This window comes from Oryza sativa, chromosome 9 (assembly GCF_034140825.1).
Source record: "Oryza sativa Japonica Group chromosome 9, ASM3414082v1".
NCBI lineage: Eukaryota > Viridiplantae > Streptophyta > Magnoliopsida > Poales > Poaceae > Oryza > Oryza sativa.
The window spans coordinates 14624505-14631482 of NC_089043.1; the positions used below are offsets into that span (position 1 = coordinate 14624505).

The 6978-nt window shown below is 40.9% G+C and overlaps 1 non-coding gene across 1 annotated transcript; it reads left to right on the plus strand.

Moving 5' to 3' along the window:
• Nucleotides 1-335: 335 nt before the first annotated feature.
• Nucleotides 336-2101, plus strand: LOC107277188 (uncharacterized). The gene is made up of 3 exons (XR_010734822.1): nucleotides 336-468; nucleotides 591-644; nucleotides 1888-2101. It is a non-coding gene; the product is annotated as an uncharacterized protein (transcript).
• The last annotated feature ends 4877 nt before the right edge of the window (nucleotides 2102-6978 follow it).

Below are 6978 nucleotides of genomic sequence, written 5' to 3' on the forward strand. Positions count from 1 at the left end.
TTAGCTCTGATTTTGAAAAAAACTGAAAGAGAAGATCGAGTAGACAAACAGAAAGAGGAGATCGAGTAGATTAAAAGCACTCGATCAATTTTGGGAGATCGAGAAAGATTCAGCCGAATTTGATAGGAGGATAACTCCACCATTTTACAGGCACGGAATGGGCTACTTTTTAATTATAATGTATTGTGATCCCAATATTTTATTTTATTACTCGGCTTGTAAAAAAAACCAACTTTACCCATTGCAACGCACAGGCATTTTTTCTTTATATAAAAAAAAAGAAAAAAGGAATAAAGGAGAGATCGCTACAGCCAGCCCTAGCCGCCACCGCACCTGCGCTCTTGCCACTGCTGCTGTCATCTGGTTGCAGCCGCCGTCTTTGCGCCGCCACCACGGCCATTGCCAGAGACCGCAAAACCGTCGTCATCCATCGCAACCGATGGTTCCTTTCCGTTTTGCTTCTTCCCAGTGAGCTCCTGCTGTTGTCGATCTGATCTATGGCTACAGCTTTGGTTGTTTGTTGCTGCTACTAATGGTTCCATGCGGTTGCTGCTGCATGGTCTGCTGCTGGCTGCTGCTGCATCGGACAGAGAGGAGAAGGTTCAGAGTGCAGAGGATCAGGAGAACAGGAGGAAGAAGGGAAGGTAAAGGCCGTTCTAGTATCCTCGCTGTAACGGTACTTTTGTTTAGTATCCTCGCTGTAACGGTATTTTTGTTTACTCCCTAGAACTATAAGATTCAAATAGAAAGTGATTCGATAGCCGCTCGTGCAATTTTTGAGGTTTTTGTTTACGGGCCGGAAACCGTATTTTCAAATCTGGTATTAAATCATCAGGATTCAGGTTAGTTGTCCTAAATAAAGTTTGTAGTCATCGTTGATATCTTTCTAACGGCGCTAGTTTCCCTTGATTCCGATAAACGGTTTAGCAGAAACAACAAAAAAAGTACTACTGTCGGGTCTGGAAATAGGGAGAATTCGTGTTTCCTTAATCTGAGACCTACAGAAGCGTAACCTGATTTTTCACCCAACATAAAAGTTGTAGACAGTTTTTAACTAGATGACCAAAGTTGTATTGGTTGCCAGATTCCGTTAGACGGTTTGCGAGTTATGCATAAAGCAGTAATGGAACTACTATAGGTTGTTTAATACAAATAGGTAAAAAGTTTATATGTTCTAGATTTTGATTTTTAGTAAATATCCTTTGTAACTATCATTAGTTGAATACAGTGGTTTATTCGTAGTTTTGCTCCATATGTGTGGAGAGATCTGGTGTGGAAGGTGGTTCGTCGGGTTACCGTCAAGGTTAAATGCAAGTACATGACAAACTAATTGTGTGATTTATGGATTGATGGCTCTATCTATTTATTTCCGTTATATTTCTATGTGATAAGTGGCTGCTTATATTCAGACTGTTGTTCATGCCATTTAGATTTCAAGTGTATTTTATGTTTACGACGTTATCCTTGTTTTAATATTCCGTATGCTAGTTCTCAGTAAATAATTCAAGTTCCATAGTTGTCATGGATGTGCAATATGGTTTCAATTTGTTTCCTTATTTCCGGTTTCAATTAATCATGTTCCATGCGAGTCATGTATATGCTATCTGGTTTTATTCATGTTCATGTGGGTAAGCGCTGATCACGCTTATTCGGTCTTGCCGGCAATTGTTAGGATGTATTCGCAACTGTACGGGATGGAAAATACTACTTTATTTCATGTATGCTCGGGATGGGAACTACTAATTCCTTTAACCTTGCTATTTCTTTTCAAAGAAGGAAAACTTTTTGCTCATTCTCTATTTCCAATCATGTGTATATGTGTTTTCTACTTCCATATTATACCTGCTGAGTATTTTTGTACTCACTATTGTGTTTGTTTGGTTTTAGGTACACATTGAGATCGGCATGCAAGGGCGGGAAGTAGCACTCTTATATACACATTTATCTACACACTATCAAACTATATTACTTAGGTACATAATGACACTTAAACTATATCATGGTTTGGTCTTGTAATAATCGTTTAGATATCTATTAGTTTATTTCCATGGATTATATGGATGGATCGCACTGTGGGAATAATATTATTAATAGTTTAATATATTAACTACCAGCCGTGGAAATCCATATTTACAGGGGAGACTCTGTCAAAATTCTTAATGGATTTAGAGGGGAGACTCTGTCAAAATTCTTAATGGATTTAGGATTTGGTGGTTTTTATTCCATAGTGTATAGCATTGTAGGTAAAAGGATACCTAGGGTGTTACAATCAATGCCCCTCTCATCAGTGCCGGATCGACAAAATCCAGCACTGACCATGCTTTTCAGCCCAAAGAACGAGTTCGCATTATGCACCTACTTCACACAACACTGATAAGAAGACATCGATACCGGGTCTTACAACCATCTGGCTGTGATTGTTCGGTGACATATCAGTGTCGGGTCTTGTCACTAACCGATATCGATGAGTAACACATCAGTGTCGGGTTTTCCCGTTTGGAACGAGTTGACTCTACTTTTAGCGGAAAAGGACATCAGTGCCGGGCTTTTAGAATACTGGTCATGCTGGGTATTATTATGACCAGGCAGTGATAAGCTTGACCATATGAACATAACTTTTTCAGACAAATTCGGATTACGACAGTTTATATGAAAATTGTAGCTCTCAACAAGATCTATAATTTGGTAGTTGACAACATTTTTATTTGTGTTTTTATACTCAAATTCATGATTCAAATCTGGGTTTAGAAAGGCTTAAAAGGGAAAATACCATTTGCTAACAGGATTGATGTGTAAGTGAGTTGGTAAGGAAACTGAATACGAGGTAGAAGTCTCAAGTTTGAATCCTTGCCATGACACGAATTATATACGACTTGCGAAAATAGGTAATAGTGGTTGTGGCTTTGTAGATACATGAGTAAGGATAGTAAGAGTATTAAAAATATTTTTGTACTTTTTCCATAGCCTAAATTTTGTCCATATCAGTGTTGGGTTTAGAAATTACCTGTCACATGATTCTATCCAGATTTTGCCTATGTGCGTCTAGGCCCATATGTGCCGGGCAGAGACCCAACACTGATTTTTTGGCAGGGGGGAGGGTATCATTAGTGCCAAAAGTTTTATGTCGGGTCTATTTTCAGCACTGATGTCATTTTTTTAGTAGTGTTTATTTCTATCAAGATTTTTAGTTTTTTTTTGTTTTTTCCCATCCTTAGGAAGGTGTATAAATCCCAACTGCTTTAGAGGTAAAATAAATTTAAAAAACCCACATATTATGGTTAAAGTTTTAAAAAATATAAGAGTTTTGGCACATAGTCCACATGTAATATGGTTCTAATGTTTTGCTAAACCACAATGTTAATTAATCTAGCTTAATACTATAGCAAAATAAAAGTAATAATTAACTTAAATGGCTACAACATTTACATGATAAATTAAAAGTACTCTATATTTTGGATGTAAGTTTAGATGGTAGATTAAAGAAAGGGACTGCCTATATGGATTTGATAGAAAACACACCTAAAAACCTTACGAAACCTTACGAATTTTAGACGGTTATACGCTTTGAGATTTGTGCAACAATTCCCAACCCTAATCCCTTCTTCCCTTCCACATGGTCACCTCGCCCTCATGCTCCTCCTGTTTACACCCAAATTTGGCACTTAGGATTAAGATAGGAAAGATTGCCAAAATTTGGAAGTCTACCGGTTTCCTCCGAGTGGGCCGGTCTGACTGCCGTGTGTTGGGCGGTCAGACCACCGGTTGAGGGCCGGTCAGACCGGCGGTGTGTGGCTGATCTGACCGGCAGGTCCGAGTCCGACTGTGTTTCGTTGGGTCTCGAAGTTTTCTTGCTCGGGAAGGCATGTTTCGGGTTTCCTTTGGTTTCTACCCCGACTTGGACGTGGAGTAGGGCCTGTAGAGGGCAAGACCAACCCCTATATAAGGGACATGGCCGGTTCATTGTAATAAAAAAATCTACAATCAATCAATCAAATCGTTTTTCATATTGCTTTTAGTTTTCTCTTAGTTTGTCCATCTTTGTCGGTTTGCACCGTAAACCGTCCGCTGCCGCTACGAGAGTGCGACATCTCTTTGTAGATTTGTCCTGAAAACTTTCCGTTTTGCCCACGAGACAGGTAGTTATCTATAAATCGGCTCCGCTAGTCGGTTTAGTTATCAAAACCCATCTAGGTTTAGCTCTTTGCTAGATCGAGGTGGTTGGCGACTCTAGGATCACCGCAAGGCTTAAGGTGCTACGATCGTGCTTGTCAACTTGTCAAAAAAGTTGCCAACACGATTTTTGGCGACTCCACTGGGGACGAGATCCGTTCATCGTCAACTCAACTTCGATTTCGCCATGACGAAGCCGCCATCCAAGACGGAGGTGGAGCCATCCAATGTGATACCGGTCACATTGGAGGATATCGAAGGAGAGGACCGCAAAGCTATGGAGGAGTACATCAACGAACTCACACGGGAGGCGTTGATGAGGGCAAGCACTAGGACTCCTCAAGGCGTGATCATCAAGCCCGGGCCACGTCCTAAGCTTGCCCCCGACTTGGTAAGTAATGATGAGGTAACACAATCTATCCAACAACAAGTAGCATCTACAATAGATTCATCTATGATTGCTTTTAAAGATAAGTTAGATGCAACTTTTGAGGGTAAATTTGATAAGTTTTTAAGGGTTAAATTCGGCCCTCTTATGGCTGATTACATGTCAAAGGATAAAGCCTCTACCACTGCTAACCAACCTCCTATAGATCAAACGGGTAGTAAAACCGATGGAACGGCGCACACGGCCGGTCTGACCGGGCCTGACGACCGGTCAGACCAGGACTTAGCCGTCGGTCCGACCGGCCAAACGGCCGGTCAGACCGGGTATTACCCCGGCGGTCAGACCGGCACTCAGGCCAGTCCGACCGCACCTCTGGATGCCAGTCAGACCGGGCCCTGGGCCGGTCAGACCGGCGCAATTGTTCCGATACAGGGAATAGATCCAATGACTAATGTTGGTTATTTGTATCATCTTAGAACATTTGATCCTCCTGTATCTAGTGCTACAAGTAGTCCCCAAGTTCCCCCACATGTTCCTAATGCTTATAATGATGTTGCTAGGGGGTATCCTCCCGATACTAGACAAGGCCAATATAATCATATTGCGCCACAAACACAACCTATTAGACCACCTAATCCACCGCCAAATCAACATGGGCCTAATAATATGGAGGATATAATTAGTGAGATTATTAGGAATAGATTCGGGATTGAAACTAGGAATCGTGCTAGGGTTTACAAAAAGCCGTATCCTGACTATTATGATAATGTGCCATTTCCCCGTAATTATAGAGTTCCCGAATTTACCAAGTTTAGTGGTGAGGATAGTGAAACCACATGGGAGCATGTAGGTCAATTTTTGGCACAATGTGGTGAGGCTAATAGTGATACTTTTAAATTGCGCTTGTTTTCTTTATCTTTGTCTGGTAATGCTTTTACATGGTTTACTTCTTTACCGGCAAATTCTATTCATACTTGCGCTCAATTAGAAGAGAAATTTCATGATTATTTCTATACTGGAGAAACTGAGCTTAGGTTATGTGATTTAACATCGGTTAAGGAAAAGTATAATGAGCCAGTCATTGATTATATTAAGAGATTTAGGGATGTTAGAAACCGATGTTATACCTTGAATATAACTGATAGAGATTTGGCTGGTCTTGCTTTTAATGGTTTAATTGCTCCTCTTAGAGAAAGACTAGATGGCCAACAATTTCTTGATGTTAGTCAACTTATGCAAAGGGCTCTGGCTCAGGAAAGCCGGGTTAAGGATAATAAAAAACTTGTTAGATCATATGACAAAAAGCCCAATGTTAATGCGATTGATTACCCTGAGGCTAGTGATAGTGAGGAAGAGGGTTATCATGATATATATGTTGCCGAGTGGTCATGTACTAATAAAAACAAGCCTTTTGTTTGCTCTAACCTAATGCCGACTCCTCGCAAAGATCGACAAAGTGAGGTTAAATATAGTTTTTATGTGGCCAAGTGTGATAAAATTTTTGATTATCTTTTACAAGAAAAACAAATTAGATTACCTAAAGGCCATGTCATACCATCTCAAGAAGAGTTCAAACGTCGAGCATATTGTAAATGGCATGATTCTCATTCTCATTCTACTAATGATTGCAATGTGTTTCGACGACAGGTTCAATCGGCCATAGATGAAGGACGATTGAAGTTCACCGATGGCTCCAAGATGAAGCTTGATCATGATCCTTTTCCGGTGAATACAATTAATTTCAATAATAAAAAAGTGTTGATTCGGTCGGAGCAAGCCGAATCTACTAAGGGAAAAGGAGTGGTCATTGGCAAACCAAGGCCTAAGATGATAGTGCCAAAGAAGCCGGAGGTTGGCATTTGGAAGGAGAATAAGAGTGGAGCTTCAACTTCTAAAGCCCCTAGGAAGACCAAAGTGACTTTTGACATGCTTTTGAAAAAAGTATGAGAAGGAAGGTGGTTTGAGAGCTCGCAATAAAGGAAAAAGACCAAGATTACCTCCTAGGGAGCGATTTGGTCATTCACCAAGACAGTCGCATTCACCTCCATATCATCATCCACAAGATATGTCATGGGGTTCTTATCCAATGCCGCCGCCGGGTTATCCTTATCCTTATTACATGCCATGGGGGGCAACGCCGCCAATGTTCAATCATATGCCTCCAATGCAATTCAACCAAGGGTGGGAAGGACTAAGGAGGCCAATTCATGAGCGTTTGTCTTCACCAAACAACGGCCGGTTTTATGGTAAAAATCGGGCTGATGAAGAAAGAAGGAAAGGAAAGCACATCAAGGTGGAGGCAAGGACTTCGGAAGTAATTACCATCAAAGTGGGGTCTCATGATGTGCCAATACCTTCTGGAGATGGAGTTGGAGTGTCCTCAAATAGAAAATCTGAAGCCGATACCAGCTCATCGCAGT